Source organism: Lampris incognitus, chromosome 1 (genome assembly GCF_029633865.1).
Source record: "Lampris incognitus isolate fLamInc1 chromosome 1, fLamInc1.hap2, whole genome shotgun sequence".
Classification (NCBI taxonomy): domain Eukaryota; kingdom Metazoa; phylum Chordata; class Actinopteri; order Lampriformes; family Lampridae; genus Lampris; species Lampris incognitus.
The window spans coordinates 19,778,616-19,793,419 of record NC_079211.1 but is presented as its reverse complement, the minus strand read 5'-3'; the positions used below and the strand labels follow the sequence as shown (position 1 = coordinate 19,793,419).

General features: G+C 44.5%; 1 protein-coding gene across 2 annotated transcripts in view; it reads right to left on the bottom strand.

The window, feature by feature from the left end:
- The window catches only part of n4bp3 (NEDD4 binding protein 3), a 31,999-nt gene extending 17,535 nt beyond the window's left edge, over nucleotides 1-14,464 (bottom strand). Inside the window, exon 1 of one of the 2 annotated variants that reach the window (XM_056275314.1) lies at nucleotides 14,273-14,464. The gene's annotated coding sequence lies outside the window, so the exon portion shown is untranslated. Of the gene's footprint in view, nucleotides 1-11,370; nucleotides 11,446-14,272 lie in introns of those variants that run through there. The other variant, XM_056275322.1, reaches the window with a different exon arrangement.
- Nucleotides 14,465-14,804: the final 340 nt, after the last annotated feature.

The window sequence follows — 14,804 nt, the reverse complement described above, 5'->3', positions numbered from 1 at the left end:
TTCCAAATGAAAATGCAACCTGTGCCTCTACAAAATCCAAAGCAAAAGCATGGACATAGCTAATCACCATCCAGAGTTCCTATGTCAATTATGTATGTGATGGTGTGTGGCCGTAACGCCCTGCATCTGTTGAAAAGATGTCTGAATTATCAGTGTTTTTTTTGTTAAATCAAAACTGTTCAGGTCCTAAATTCATAATTTTAATGTTTAAATGGGGGTACCCATCCATTATCTAAACCACTTATCCTAATTAGGGTTGTGGGATGCTGGAGCCTATCCCAGCAGTCATTGGGTGGCAGACAGGGAGACATCCTGGACAGGCCACCAGGCCATCACAGAGCCCACACACACACACACACACACACACACACACACACAGCTAGGGACACTTTAGTATGGCCGATTCACCTGACCTACACGTCTTTGGACTGTGGCAGGAAAGCGGAGCACCCGGAGGAGGAAACCCACGCGACACGGGGAGAACGTGCAAACTCCACACAAAGGATGACCCGGGACGACCCCCAAGGTTGGACAACCCTGGGGTTCGAACCAAGGACCTTCTTGCTGTGAGGCAACAGCGCTAACCACTGCACCACCGTGCCGCCCTAAGATGGGGTATTGTCCAAGTAAATAAAAAAAATAGAAGTCTCGCCTATTTCTATCGTCTATAAATCCAGTTCATATAAGATTTTGAAAGACTGGGTAATTGTTAGACAAAGCAGCCTATGCAATTTACATTGTGCATTGTATTGTGCATTGCCTGTTGTTTTCTGAAAATCACCAAAACTCTTAAAACTGTTGTGAATGTGAACCATTATGATACTGCCAACACAGTGTCAAACAATATTTTATACAGCATTTTCTCACACATCTTGGTAAGAATCAGTGAGCGTGCTATTTGTTTATCCTAACTAAACTTGTCTCCACCCGAGTCCTCTGTTTGAATCCTGCTCACCTTGTGTGCAAGCGGAGCTCAAACAGTGTTTGCTCTAACCTTTGCTTTGTTCCACACACACACACACACACACACACACACACACACACACACACACACACACACACACACACACACACACACACACACACACACACACACACGGGTCCAGAGGAAAGAATGTGAAGGGAGCGAGGTATAAGGAAACAAAGTCACATTCCACATTCCGTACATTTCTTGCTTGGTAATTATTAATGTGCCTTCAAATAACCAGTGGCGAGCTAATATGGTCAATGTAGAGGAACCCTTCATCTGATGAAGTGGACCGCTATATGGACCTCTCTTCCAAGGGTGCTGAAAAGGTTTTGCAGGGTCATGGTTTGTTGTTTGGAGAAAACAAAACCAACAAAAGCAGGCCAGCAGCTTAAAGTGACATCTTAGTGCAACTTGGTTTGCATGATAATTGAGATGGTAATATCAGACAAACTGCTCAAATATTATCCCTCACATGCAAAACGGTGGAGCCAGATATCGACTAGTCCCAAACTGGGCTGTTAAAGACGAAAGCAAGTGGGGTCAATGTGAAGCTGAACAAAGGTGCTCTATCTCTCTCTATAAATACATCACAAAAACAAAAAGGAAAAAAAGAATCCATTGTTTGCTGGGATCATTCATGTAGGAGTCATTGGTTCTGTGATTACAGCGATAGGAATCAGAGTGGTTCCCACATCAACCCACACACCTGAACCAACTGTACTTTACAGTGCACACACGTGCGTACGAGCACACGTGCATGCACATTCAAGTCCACATCCAGGTGCCGGGAGAGAGACCACACTCGGTGCAAATTAAAATGAGCCGATGCATGGACTGGGTTGTGAGTCTTTTAACCGGAAGAAAATGAATTGATTGTGAGTCGGTGGTCAGGTGCTCAGTGGCTTAATTAAGTTGCTGCAATTTGCGTTGTTTGGTGCTAACCCGGGAAATTAATGCTTAACATTTTCATACATTATATCCATCCATCCATCCATCCATTATCCAAACCGCTTATCCTGCTCTCAGGGTCACGGGGATGGAGCCTATCCCAGCAGTCATCGGGCAGCAGGGGGGGACACACCCTGGACAGGCTGCCAGTCCATCACAGGGCCCACACACACATTCACACCTAAGGACAATTTAGTACAGCCAATTCACCTGACCTACATGTCTTTGGACTGTGGGAGGAAACCGGAGCACCTGGAGGAAACCCACGCAGACACGGGGAGAACATGCAAATTCCACACAGAGGACGACCCGGGACGACCCCCTAGGTCTGACCCCGGGGCTCGAACCCAGAACCTTCTTGTTGTGAGGCGACCGTGCTAACCACTGCGCCACCATGCCGCCTCACACATTATAATGTAGGCCTAAATAAGCGCATAGATACAGTACAAGCACAAATCCTGGAACTGAATTCAATCACAAACAATCAGCACTGCTATATTGGAGGTACCAAGCAGGGCACCAAGCCTTGCTGTGCTGCAGGTAGTAAACATTGATGCTGAGAAATGCATCTCAGGTCAAGTTCTGTATGAATCAGCACTTTACTTTGTCACGCGGAGATTTTGTGTACATAAAGTAAGTGTTTGTTGTGTGTAGCTTAAGTGCTGAGAAAGCGAGAGCACTGTGGGAACAGTTGAAAGTAGGCTGGTTTGGCCCTCTGGTAGAATACCTATAACAACAATCTGAGGTTAAAAATAAAAATTATAGCAATGTTTCAACGGCATTTTGCCTCCAACTGCTCAGAGTAAAGACAAAGGCCCAAACGCACGCCACGGCGGAAATCTTGTTAAAAAGCCGGCTGTAAATTGTCCTCGGGGAATTCCGAGGAGAGGGAATAAGCCCATCGATTTGCAAAGGGATTGTCAACAAAGACCACACAGGTGGAAAACATGTAATGGAAAGACAATGAATTCGTGACACACGTGACACAGAGAAACACAACAGAGCAGATATTCCTATGCATTGTTATTTATGCCCTGTGTGGCCCCGATTGCGGGAAATTAGATGAAACTGTGGCCCTCAATTTGCATATTAATTCTTCTTGGGAGTGAATAAGTTGGCTCAGCTAAGAGAACTTCCCAGGGTGATGTCAGCAGCCCAGGAGGGAAAAAAAAATGAAGCTTAGGAGTTAGCCCCTTCCAATTCATCTCAATTGCAAATAAGCTTTGCCTAAAGGCAAAGTAATTAGAAAAACAGTTCTCCACTGCTTTCATCCCCTCTCTGCAGCTGAGGGCTTTCTTGGCTATGCTGGTTTATGGCTCAAGACCATTCTGAATTTAGTGGCTTGCGAATATGTCACTCTCTCACTATAGTAATGTAAGGACTAAATAATATGGAATCAGTCTAGACTATTTCAATCTGGAATTCCTTTGCAAAAAGCTTCTTAGCTCGAATGCTTCAAGAACATAAGAAATTACCACTGGGCTGAACAATATCCATCCATTATCCAAACCGCTTATCCTACTCAGGGTCGCAGGGATGCTGGAGCCTATCCAAGAAGTCATTGGGCAACAGGCAGGGAGACACCCTGGACAGGCCGCCAGGTCATCACACATGGCCGACGCATACGTACACACATTCAGACCTTGGGACAATTTAGTACGGCCGATTCAGCTGACCTACATGTCGTTGGACTGTGGTGGGAAACCGGAGCACCCGGAGGAAGCTCATGCAGACATGGGGAGAACATGCAAACTCCACACAGAGGATGACCCAGGACGACCCCGGGGTTCGAACCCAGGACCTTCTTGCTGTGAGGTGACCACACTAGGTACTACGCCACCGTGCCACCACCGCTGAATAGATTGTTTCGAAATTGACATCGCACCATACCTATGTGCAACAGCCACGCAAAGGATGCACACTAAGGCAAATTGGCTCCACCAGTCACAAAATTCATTCAAACGAAGTCTCGCAAGGCCTGCTTTTTAATGACTATTGTTGAGGAAAAATACTTACTGTATTTGATAAATAACATAATTTAGTCTGATTTATGACTTCCTGGACAACTGCCTTATTTTCCCCCTCTAAAATCACATTAATCATTGCTGGAAGGACATTTTTTTGTAAATGGAGTTGTGAAAGTTAAAAGCTGCATCTGGTGAAATTACACAAATCTGTTTCATTCTTTAATATTGGAATATGTATAAAACATCACAATGCTGACTCCTTTTTCCCCCCAATATCATTAAACCCTATTAAACCAACACCGAGGTTGTTTAGCAAAGAGAATAGCCTAAAATATTTGATAAAAATGAAGCCAAAGTGAAATGCATTATTTAGCCCCTCACCGGATCTCTTACCGAAGCGTCTAAATGAAGTGGTAGTGCTGCAAAGAAGAAAGAAATCACAGAATGAATTTACCTGTTTGCTAATCCACCTGAAACTAAGTCTGTGCTCTTGATCCCAGGCTCTCTCTCTCTCTCGCCACTGATTATAACGCCACATGACTTCCTGTTCCTCCACGACTGCAGCTCTGAAGCCAGTGGGGAGGTGTGGACAACAGGACAACAGGGAACTATATGGATTGGAATTAGTCATCTTACCCATATTCCTTCCACTGACCTGAGGACGTGGGGGCGAGGACATGACACCGATACGTGTCGGGGGGGGGGGTTAAGCTGATCCCTAGACTGTGCCTAAGGAAAGGGTCTGCCTTTGACTAGAAGCCATTATAGCAACGGAGATCTACTGATATATTTTCCATGCAGGAATGTGGCAGAAGTGCACGCTCCCTTTCGACCTGTAGGAGGTATGCCCTAGTCTTCAGATGAAGTCTCCAAACTCGTCTTTTTAAGAAGAATCTCACATAATACCCCCTCCCCAGAATAATCCGCTAAACCTATTTTACTTGCTCACTTTTTATATATTTCTGGAAATAATTTCCATCTCTCTTTTTAACTAATATCCTGTTTCTTCTCTGGCACTTGGCTCCTACGTCTGTGGTCTTTGAGATGGCCAAAGGAATATTACTAGGGCACTAAAGCGTTTATAGTTACACTACTGATTGTTAAGTTTTCTTGAGACAGGATTGCTTATTCTACTCAGCCACTCTTAACCGTCAGTCTCTCTCGATGAGAGAGTGAACTAAATGTCTACAACTTCAAAGGTAAGAGCGCTGAAAGAAACCGATGCTTTCCTTTTCGTCCAAAATCCCCTTTTATCTTCCTCCCGTTCACGATACCCTCCTCCGTTCCCTCGTCTGCCTGCTCATCTCTTTGTGCACAATCGCGCAAAGCCTTCTTCGGCGGGGGGGGGGGGGGGAGTCGGACCCGTTCTCCTGGTTCAAAGACAAAAAACAGGGATGTGAACAAGCTTTGAGGCGGTCAAACCAGATTGACTGTTGACATCTGAGAGCCAGCACCGTACACGTATCAATGGCACAATTTGTTTACTCACAGATGATCACACATTCACAGGGGATCAGACTCGGGTTAAGGGCCAGACATCAGGAATGCAGAAGAAGAGGGATGAGGGTCGGAAGTGACAGAAATAAGGATGCGAGAGGGCAGGAATGAGGATTTGAGAACCAAGTTTGTGTAAGTTTGAGTCTCGGTGTGACTCTCTGGACAATGGTCTGAGTATAAGTCTCCCTTTTTTGAGATTGGGCTACCAGACAGGTTCTGCACAGTGTCAGGTTACATAATGTGAGCTGGAGACACTCACATCTGAGGAGGGAGAAAAAGAGAGGACATTGTTCCCTCTGCTTTACCCCTTTCTTCCCTCTCTCGCCATGCGATCTGGGCCGACGGGCTGACTTAGGTGCCAGGAGGTGAAGGAGAGGGGGAGAAGGGGGGACGGGTTATTTGGAATACATAAAAAAGGGACCAATGGGTGGGCACTTCGGAATCTCAACTAATAAAGCATCGTGCAAACCAGAGCTATATCCGGGGTGGCAATCTATCAAAGGCATTCCAAAACAAGAATGAAATGCCTGATGGTCCCCTTGTGGCCAACAAACTGTACCGAATGTAAAAAAAAAAAGAAGAAAAAAAAGAAACAAAGAAAGAAAAAAACAAAAGCAAAACAAATGATAAATGAAAATGGAACAATATTAATGAAATGAATAACATTTGAACAGGTGCCACTCTTTCCTTGTCATCACATCTAAACCTACAGATTCCATAGATTCTCAGTTGTAGCCCTCCTAGATAGCCGACAAAACTGTCGCAGCAAATGATGCCAGGGACTCACAGGGAATGGCGATGGTTCATATGTATTTATGCATATGTGCATGGGAATGTATACACATGTTCTGTGTGTGTGTGTGTCGGGTGAATGGATGGATGAAAGCGTGGCAGAAAGAGCGGGGAGCTCGTGAGAAAGATTGAACACAGGAGAAATATGAAAACGAGACATGTGAGAGAGACAGAAAAGCAGGGAGATGGACAAGTCAGGGCCTGCTTACCATTAGCCTACTTGTCTGACCGGTCAACAAGACCAGGCAGCCGTCTGGGCTAGACTCATTTCCTCTACCTAAGCTCTGGTGGACAATAACATTATGGAAACCTGCTATGGGAGGTATGCTGGCCAGGGGGCAACCCCACAAAACTGCGCAGCTCTTGATAAACCACATCATCAAAAAATCAGACACCCACCTGACCTCAGTCATTTCAATAGAGAGCTATCGGACAGTTAGGACAGATCTGACTCCAAGAGAAGGGGTTGAGATTCTGAATTCTTAGAAGTGGGTACTTAATACAGCTAGCTGACATGAAATACTGCTGACCTGAAAACTGTTAAGAGCAAGGGGAGCATATCAGTGAACAATTCGACTCTAAAAACCAATTGTGAGAAAAGTGAAGCCAGCGCACCAGTGAAGCATAGCCCGTTCTACTATGTATTACGCGGTAGCTGGATCTAACCTTTATTTCAACAGTATTTTTCTTCCTGCAAAATATTGAAACAAGACAGCAACCCAGAATCCTGTTTACAGTGAGCGGTGTTTTGGGAAAACGTTGATGACTACTGCTTGAGCCAGCTGATATAAATAAACACCCTACCCAGTTGCAGATGAGCGCTTTGACCTGCAGCCTTTTGTTCTGCAACGGAAGAAACTCTGCAAACTAAACGACATATTAAATGGCCCGGTGCTTTACACACGGGCTTTACTCAGACTCTCACAAACACAGGTTAGGCAATGTTGCTGCTATCTGTAGAACATAGGTGAGGGTGGGAGCTGCTCAGAGGAAGATAAGCATGATCAATAAAAACAAATGGAAATGATAACAGGGAGCTGAAGTGAAGTTATGCTGCAGACTAAAACATCGGCGAAGAGGACAATCGTCCCAGGACACAACGCTTGCAAAATAAGCACTGGGGACTGGCTATTTCTGTCTATCCCCCGCCCCGAGATGGTGACATTTAAAGACAAAAGACCCAGTATGGGGTCTTTCCACCCTCCCACACGCAAAGACATTTCCCCTTTGAAGGTCAAGGGGTCTTGCCCGTCCCATGAGGATTAAGCCCATTGTGTGTGAGTCAGGTGACCAGTCAACCAACAGCACACTCGGACACCAGAGTAAACACAGGCAGAGTTCACCTCACTACTTTTAAGCAATAATCCAAAACTAGACCTATTATTATCCCATTAGCATCATAATACATGATGGATGTACTATGATAAGGCTGTATGATGGATGTTTGGTAGCATAAATCAAGGAAACATCAAGTCGTTTCCGCATTTAGAACAATCAACTAGACAAGTTTTCATAAGATTTGTCCAGGTCTGTATGCTACCACGTTTTGACCCTGCAATGATTAAAAAAAAAACCAAAAAAACACCATCAACATTCTTCCAAACAAGCGAGCTTAAGCTGTAGGGAAGCACATCAGTCTTGACACACTTGACACCGGGACACAATGATTAACTTGGGTGTGTCCTCCATTAAAGACACAGCATTTGGAAAATGACTGCTCAATCTTGTTGGAGCTCAGCAAGAAGGGATTTATTGGAAATGAATCAAAGTTACACAGCAGCGAATTGAATCTGAGTTGTCATCAAGGTCACACAGAGACTTAGAATACACAATGTGTATAGCAGACTGCAGAGTTAATATGGTGAAATACCTGATCATCTGTTGCAGTTATATGTGCAGAAAAGACATGCAGCAGTAGTTTGCGATGGATGAAAACCACGTAATGATTCAAATCATACTAACACAATGACAACTATTACCATTTGCTGTGATGGCTTGTAGCTCTGATGTTCTGGGCTCAATTCCCTAATGTCCAACCATGGCAAAATCCAGGCGGGCAGCCCTGCACGCTTGGCCAAGTCCCACAGTGATTTTCTTAACACCACTAGGGCTTTAGTCCTTACAACAGACGGCCCGCAGAGCGGATCAAGGCAGATACAGGCAGATGGGGGTGAGCAGGGAGTGAAAGCTGTGAGAATAATCCCAACCAGATCATGGCACTTTTCTTTCAAAGCAATCGGGTATGATCTTGTCTACTAGGAGTCCATCAAGTGAGAAGAGAGGAGAGGGGGAGAATAGGGTTAATAGGATTTGCCAAAGTGAGGGAGAGAATCGAAAGAAAAAGGAGGGGGGGGCAGTGGAGAGAGAGAGAAAGCGAGAGAGGAAGAGAGAGAGCAAAAAAGAGAGAGGTGAAGAGGGAGGAGAGATAAAGCCCAGTGAGGGAAATAGGGAATGATTAGTACTTGATTAGTCAGCTGACCCCAGGCGGAAATCTCTGTCCATCAACAAAGTACCACGGGAGACTGTGCTTTCTCTGCTTTGCCATCTGCCAGGATATAGAACGCATGGTTGACCTCACCCTACACACCCAAACAACAAGAAGATTTATTTCTAGCCCTGGGCAATGATTCAAGATAAGTGTTTATTATTTTTCAATGGTATTATATTGGGATGAAATTTGGATACTCTCATGTCGTGATACACTATTTTGTTGTCCAAATGAGTGATAATGAGAATCTGTTACCTAACATTTCTCACAAAATTAGGTCTGAAATATTTCGGGCCTTTATTATTTGAAAACTAGCTTTGGTTTGATGTTATCTTTTACATTCCCAAGGAGTTCAATGTGATGAATCTCAGTTGGATTGTTAAACATGGGATTTTTGCAAATGTAAATATATACCAATATTGTGTAAAATTCGTTACAAATGTCACGATAATTACACTGATGAGCCAAAACATTATGACCACCAGCTTAATATGCTGCTGGCCCTCCTTGTGATGCCAACACAGGGCAGACCCACCGAAGCATGGACTCTACAAGGCCCCTGAAGGTATCCTGTGGCATCTGGCACCAAAACATTAGCAGCAGATCCATCAAGTTCTGTAAGTTTCGAGGTGGAGCCTCCATGGATCGGACTTATCAGTCCAGCACATCCCACTGACGCTCAGTTGGATTGAGATCTGGAGAATTTGGGGGCCAGGGCAAAAGTGTGAACCCTTTGTCATGTTCCTCAAACCATTCCTGAACAATGTGTGCAGTATGGCAGGGTGCATTATCCTGCTGAAAGAGGCCACTGCCATCAGGGAATACCATTGCCATGAAGGGGTGTACCTGGTCTGCAACGATGTTTAGGGAGGTGGTACGTGTCAAATTGATGTCCACATGAATGGCCGGACCCAGGGTTTCCCAGCAGAACATTGCCCAGATCATCACACTCCCCCACCGGCTTGTCATCTTCCCACAGTGCATTCTGGTGCCATCACTTCCCCTGGTAAACGGCACACACGTACATGGCCATCCACGTGATCTAAAAGAAAACGGGACTCATTGGAAGAGGCAACCTTCTTTCACTGCTCCAAGGTCCAGTACTAATGCTCACGTACCCATTGTAGACACTTTCAGCGGTGGACAGGGGACATCATGGGCACTCTGACTGGTCTGCGGCTCTGTAGCAGGGTGCGCCGCACTGTGTGTTGTGATACGTTCCTCCCGTGACCATCAGTAAAATTGTCCTTGACTTGTGCCAGAGTAGACCTTCTGTCGGTTCGGATTCAGACCAGACAGTATAGCCTTCATTGCCCACATACATTGATGCCCAACACTGTCCCCGGTATGTGGTTGGTCCCTCCTCGGACCACTGTCGGTAGGTACTCACCACTGCTGACCGGGAGCACCCCACAAGCCTTGCTGTTTCAGGGATGCTCTGACTCAGCCATCTGTCCATAACAATTTGATCCTTGTCAAAGTTGCTCAGGTCTTTACTCCTGCCCATTTCTCCTGCATCCAACATGTTGACTATGAGAACTGATTGTTCACTTACAATCTAATCTACCCAGACCTTCACCTATGCCCTTGTTTGTATATGATCAATGTTACTCACTTTACCTGTGGGTGGTCATAATGTTTTGGCTCATTAGTACATATTTTCCATGTCACCCAGCGCGATTTAGAGCATATTTATCCTGACTTATAACATGTAATGCCAGAGTGACATATTTATTTTATTCTGAATGGGCTAATTTAATTGGGGTATGCATTATGATAACAACAAACAAATTTTTTTTTTTGAGAAATGAATTTGGTTCTTTACTGTTTTGCTTGACTTTCAACATAGAGCGAGTTTGTACCATATTCTCAAAAGCAGTCTTTTTCCATTGTGAGGTTGAGTCAAGCGAATGGTCAGCAGACATCTGATGGTCAGGTGAATGACCATCATGACCATTAGTTTCATCAACTGCCAGTGCTGTGAGTGACGACAACCACACACACACACACACACACACACATGAGTAGAGAGTGACAACCCCCTGGGAACTTCAACAGCTGAATGAAGACGTCACTTCAGCTGTCTGGCAGATTTCTGCTGAGAGGAGAAGAGTGCAGGGTGCAGACGGCTCTGCTAATAGGTTGTCCTCAGGAATCTTTCCACTTTTCCACAACCTTAAGGCATTTTTTTCCCACCAGACAGTCTGTGATAAGGGAGAGCTCAACTTAAGTCTCTAAAGCCAAAACAATCTTTCATTCCTCTACCAGGGAGGAGGACTTTGAAGGAGAATGTGCCTCCTTTCTTCTGGATTATCCTGAAGACATGCATTTTTGTGGGTCTAACCTAACCTTCTAAGATAGCAATTTGGACTTTCTCTATGATTGTCATCTGCACTGCCGATCACAGACTTAGATATACCGTCTATGAAAGCCAGCACCATCAGTCCTTAAGCTTATCCTGCGCCTGGTCCTCATTAAAAACAGCACATCTAGACAGAATGAACTCATACCCATAACTCTGGATAACAAGACTCTGGATGTGTGGCATCAGAAAGGGATTCACTATTTGGAGGACTGTTATGAAAATGGATCCCTGATGTCTTTTGAACAACTTAAGAGGAAGAATGACTGGTCCAGCAAAAACTTCTCATGGTATCTACAACAATGATCCTTTCTTAAAACTACTTTGGGACCTGAAATTACTTTACCTGTGCTCAGTGATATAGAAAAGCTGCTTCATGAGGGAACTGGACTTGGGTTCATTTTCAGTTGCTGGATGGAGCTTCAAAGCCAGGGTTGTATAAATCTAGAGAGAGGGGGACCGATTTAGATGTAACATGATGCAGATCTTTGGTCAGAATTGTACCAAAAGAGTTTGTCAGCCACTATTAATGCTGGATACAGGCGGATCCAGTATAACTTTCTTCACTACTCTTTTCCACACTACAGAAATTGCATGAATACAAAACCGAGTTATCAAATATGTGTTTTAGATGTAGTATAGAGGGCTCGTTTTTGCATTGCATCTGGTTGTGTACAAAACTCAGTATCTTCTGGCACAACTTCTGTGACATTATTATGAAAAAACTTGCAGGATTTACCTTCCCATTGGATCCACAAATTTGCCTATTTGGGGTGGGGGTGGGGGGTGATATGAAAATGTCCCGATTATCCTGGCCAAAATGCGATTCACAATATGATCCGGATAATCATCAAAATATGCTTAAAACATTTAAAATAGTACTAAAACATACTGGAACCACGTTACCTTACATTTGGTTAAGGAGCAAATATTTTTATTGCATCACACACACATCTTTTTTTAGTGAACATCTTTTAGAGAAAATCAAGGCCAGATTCAGGCCTCGACCACACGTATACGGATATTTTTCTAAACGGATGTTTCCCCCTCCGTTTTAGTGACCTAAAACGCCATTTGTGTGAGGATGAGAGGCCAAAACGTGGAGGAAAATGTTCTTTTTTGCAAAATAGTGTGGACAAGGCATCAGACTCTCGTAACGCCCAGCAGGTAATCACAACGACCACTTGTTCTCCTCTGGCCAAGAAAACCCTCAACCCTCACACTGGGCTCCGGCGGGACGATGCAGACCCCATGACGAATGGACGGAGGTGGCATCTCTGAGGATGTCATTCCTCCACAAAACTACCAGCAAAAAATAAAAATAAAAAAAGCCAGGCTAGTCACCAATGAGCCAAGAAGCAGAAGAAACACTTACCTTAGCATGCAGAAAAGACAGATGGAAAAAAAACTCCTAAGTTAGAAACATAGTTCAGTCCAAACTCTGCGCCATCACACACTCACCACCATCTCCACTCACACGGAACTCCCAGCATGCAGTGCACAGAGAGAGAGATTTTTTTCAAGTCACATATTCACGATCGTCCCCATTTAAAAAAAAGAGGCTTTTAGAAACAGCTTTATGCATTGCCAGGAAGTGTATAGCAATGGCATGGAAGTCTGATCCCCGTCTCCTCATAGCTAGATGGTTTTTGGAAATAAATAGCTGCAGATCACATATAGTCTCAGAAATGAGTACACCTTTCTAAAGATCTGGCAACCCTATTTGACCTATATGGACACCTTCCCAATGCCTATATCGGAGTTTATATAAAAATGTTATCAGAATTGATACACCATTAGTCATCTGAATAAGCCAGGATTGTTTACATTATTTTATGTTGTATTTATTCGTATATTGGCCCTGTGATGGACTGGCGGCCTGTCCCGGGTGTCTCCCTGCCTGCCGCCCAATGACTGCTGGGATAAGCTTCAGCATCCCCGCGACCCTGCGAGCAGGATAAGCGGTTTGGATAATGGATGGATGGATGGACCGATTTATTTATATATTAATTTGACTCCCCCCCCCCCCAATTTTAATGGACTACTACCTCCTACTCCCTTTGAGTAAGGTCCTTTTTCAGTTTGTACATGGGTGGGACGGAAGAGATTTGGAGCCATGTTTGTGCAAGTTTATGTGTGTATTTTGTATACCTTGTTAAATCCATCCATTATCCAAATTTGAAAACGAAATATTCCGACAAAAAAACCCCAGCACATCTAATTCAGCTATCTTCCTTTATTATGATTGTTATGAGTCATACACATACTTAACTTATATAGATTTCTTCTTATATTACTGCCATAACTGCTCTCATCATGAGGCCACATATCTGTCTTTCTACTGAGACAAGTTGAGAGCCCTTGTCAAATCTGGCCTGGTCCTTTACGAGTCGCACTCATAACAAGACCACCATAGCCAAAGTACACTCTCTACAATACACTCTGATTCGGCAGGTCAGAGGTCACCCGTGGCCTCTGGTCTCCAGGACGACAGCCTGGCAGTCTTTAAGACTGTGTTGTTGCCCCCCTCCTCCACCACCCACTCGCCTTGGCTGGCTCACACACACACACACACACACACACACACACCCTTTGTCCTAAACCTCATGGGCATCAAAAGCGACCCAGGAGTGTGAGCTCCAACCCAAACATTTACAACAGGCCAAATGCATTTCTATACAGTTCAATGTGAGGGAGAGAGACTGATCTGTGGCCATGGGACCACCATAGCTGACAGATGAGATAAATGGTGAAAAAATACTGTTGTTGGAGCAGATCCCACTTGTAGTTTGTTGTAAATCTCTCTCTCTCTCTCTCTCTCTCTCTCACACACACACACACACACACACACACACACACACACACACAGTCATGTATGCACATGCTCGCTCTCGCTTCTCTCTCTCTCTCACACACACACACATACACACAGACAACTATAGACAAGAGTTTAAAGCAGACAAAACAGTGTCGAATAACTGTAACGATAAAACCCTAATTTGGGCAAATTCAGTCTGTACCCTAAATGTACACCAGCATTACGACAACGAAAGGTGCAAGAGAATTGAATCGGCTTTTCAATGCAAGCTGAAATGCAGTACAATGTTACACAATTCGCCACGCATATATATATATATATATATATATATATATATATATATATATATATATATATATATATATATTGCGGCTACTTCGCGGGATGCAGCGAAGTGTATCAGGAAGAAAAGTCGAAATTTGATGCCTACCATGTTTTGCATGCAGGAAGACGTCTCTTATTCATCATCAGCACCCTGTTGCAGTTTTTGTAGCGATCCACGAGATCAATAAATAGTATAGTACATAAAAGCTGCATGCAGGCGGCTCCGAAGAGTACTTCTAAGGAGTTTGCGGCGACAGGACAGCCATCAATGCAATCGGTGCAGAGCAGCGGGGCGAACTGGGACGGTCAGTTTTCCCTCTCGGAGATTTGAAAAGCGGGGAGAGAGAGAGAGAGAGAGAGAGAGAGAGAGAGAGAGAGAGAGAGAGAGAGAGAGAGAGAGAGAGAGAGAGAGAGAGAGAGAGAGAGAGAGAGAGAGAGAGAGAGAGAGAGAGAGAGAGAGAGAGAGAGAGAGAGAGAGAGAGAGAGAGAAGAAGGGGTGAGGGAGGGAGGAAAAGAGAGAGCGGGGGGGGGGTGTACGGTAGGGTGCATGCATGTGCTCGTCCCCCAGTGACAAAATCCGCAGCGTGTCTCTCCCATCTAGCGGCGAAACGTCGAATTGCATCAATATAAACAAAAAT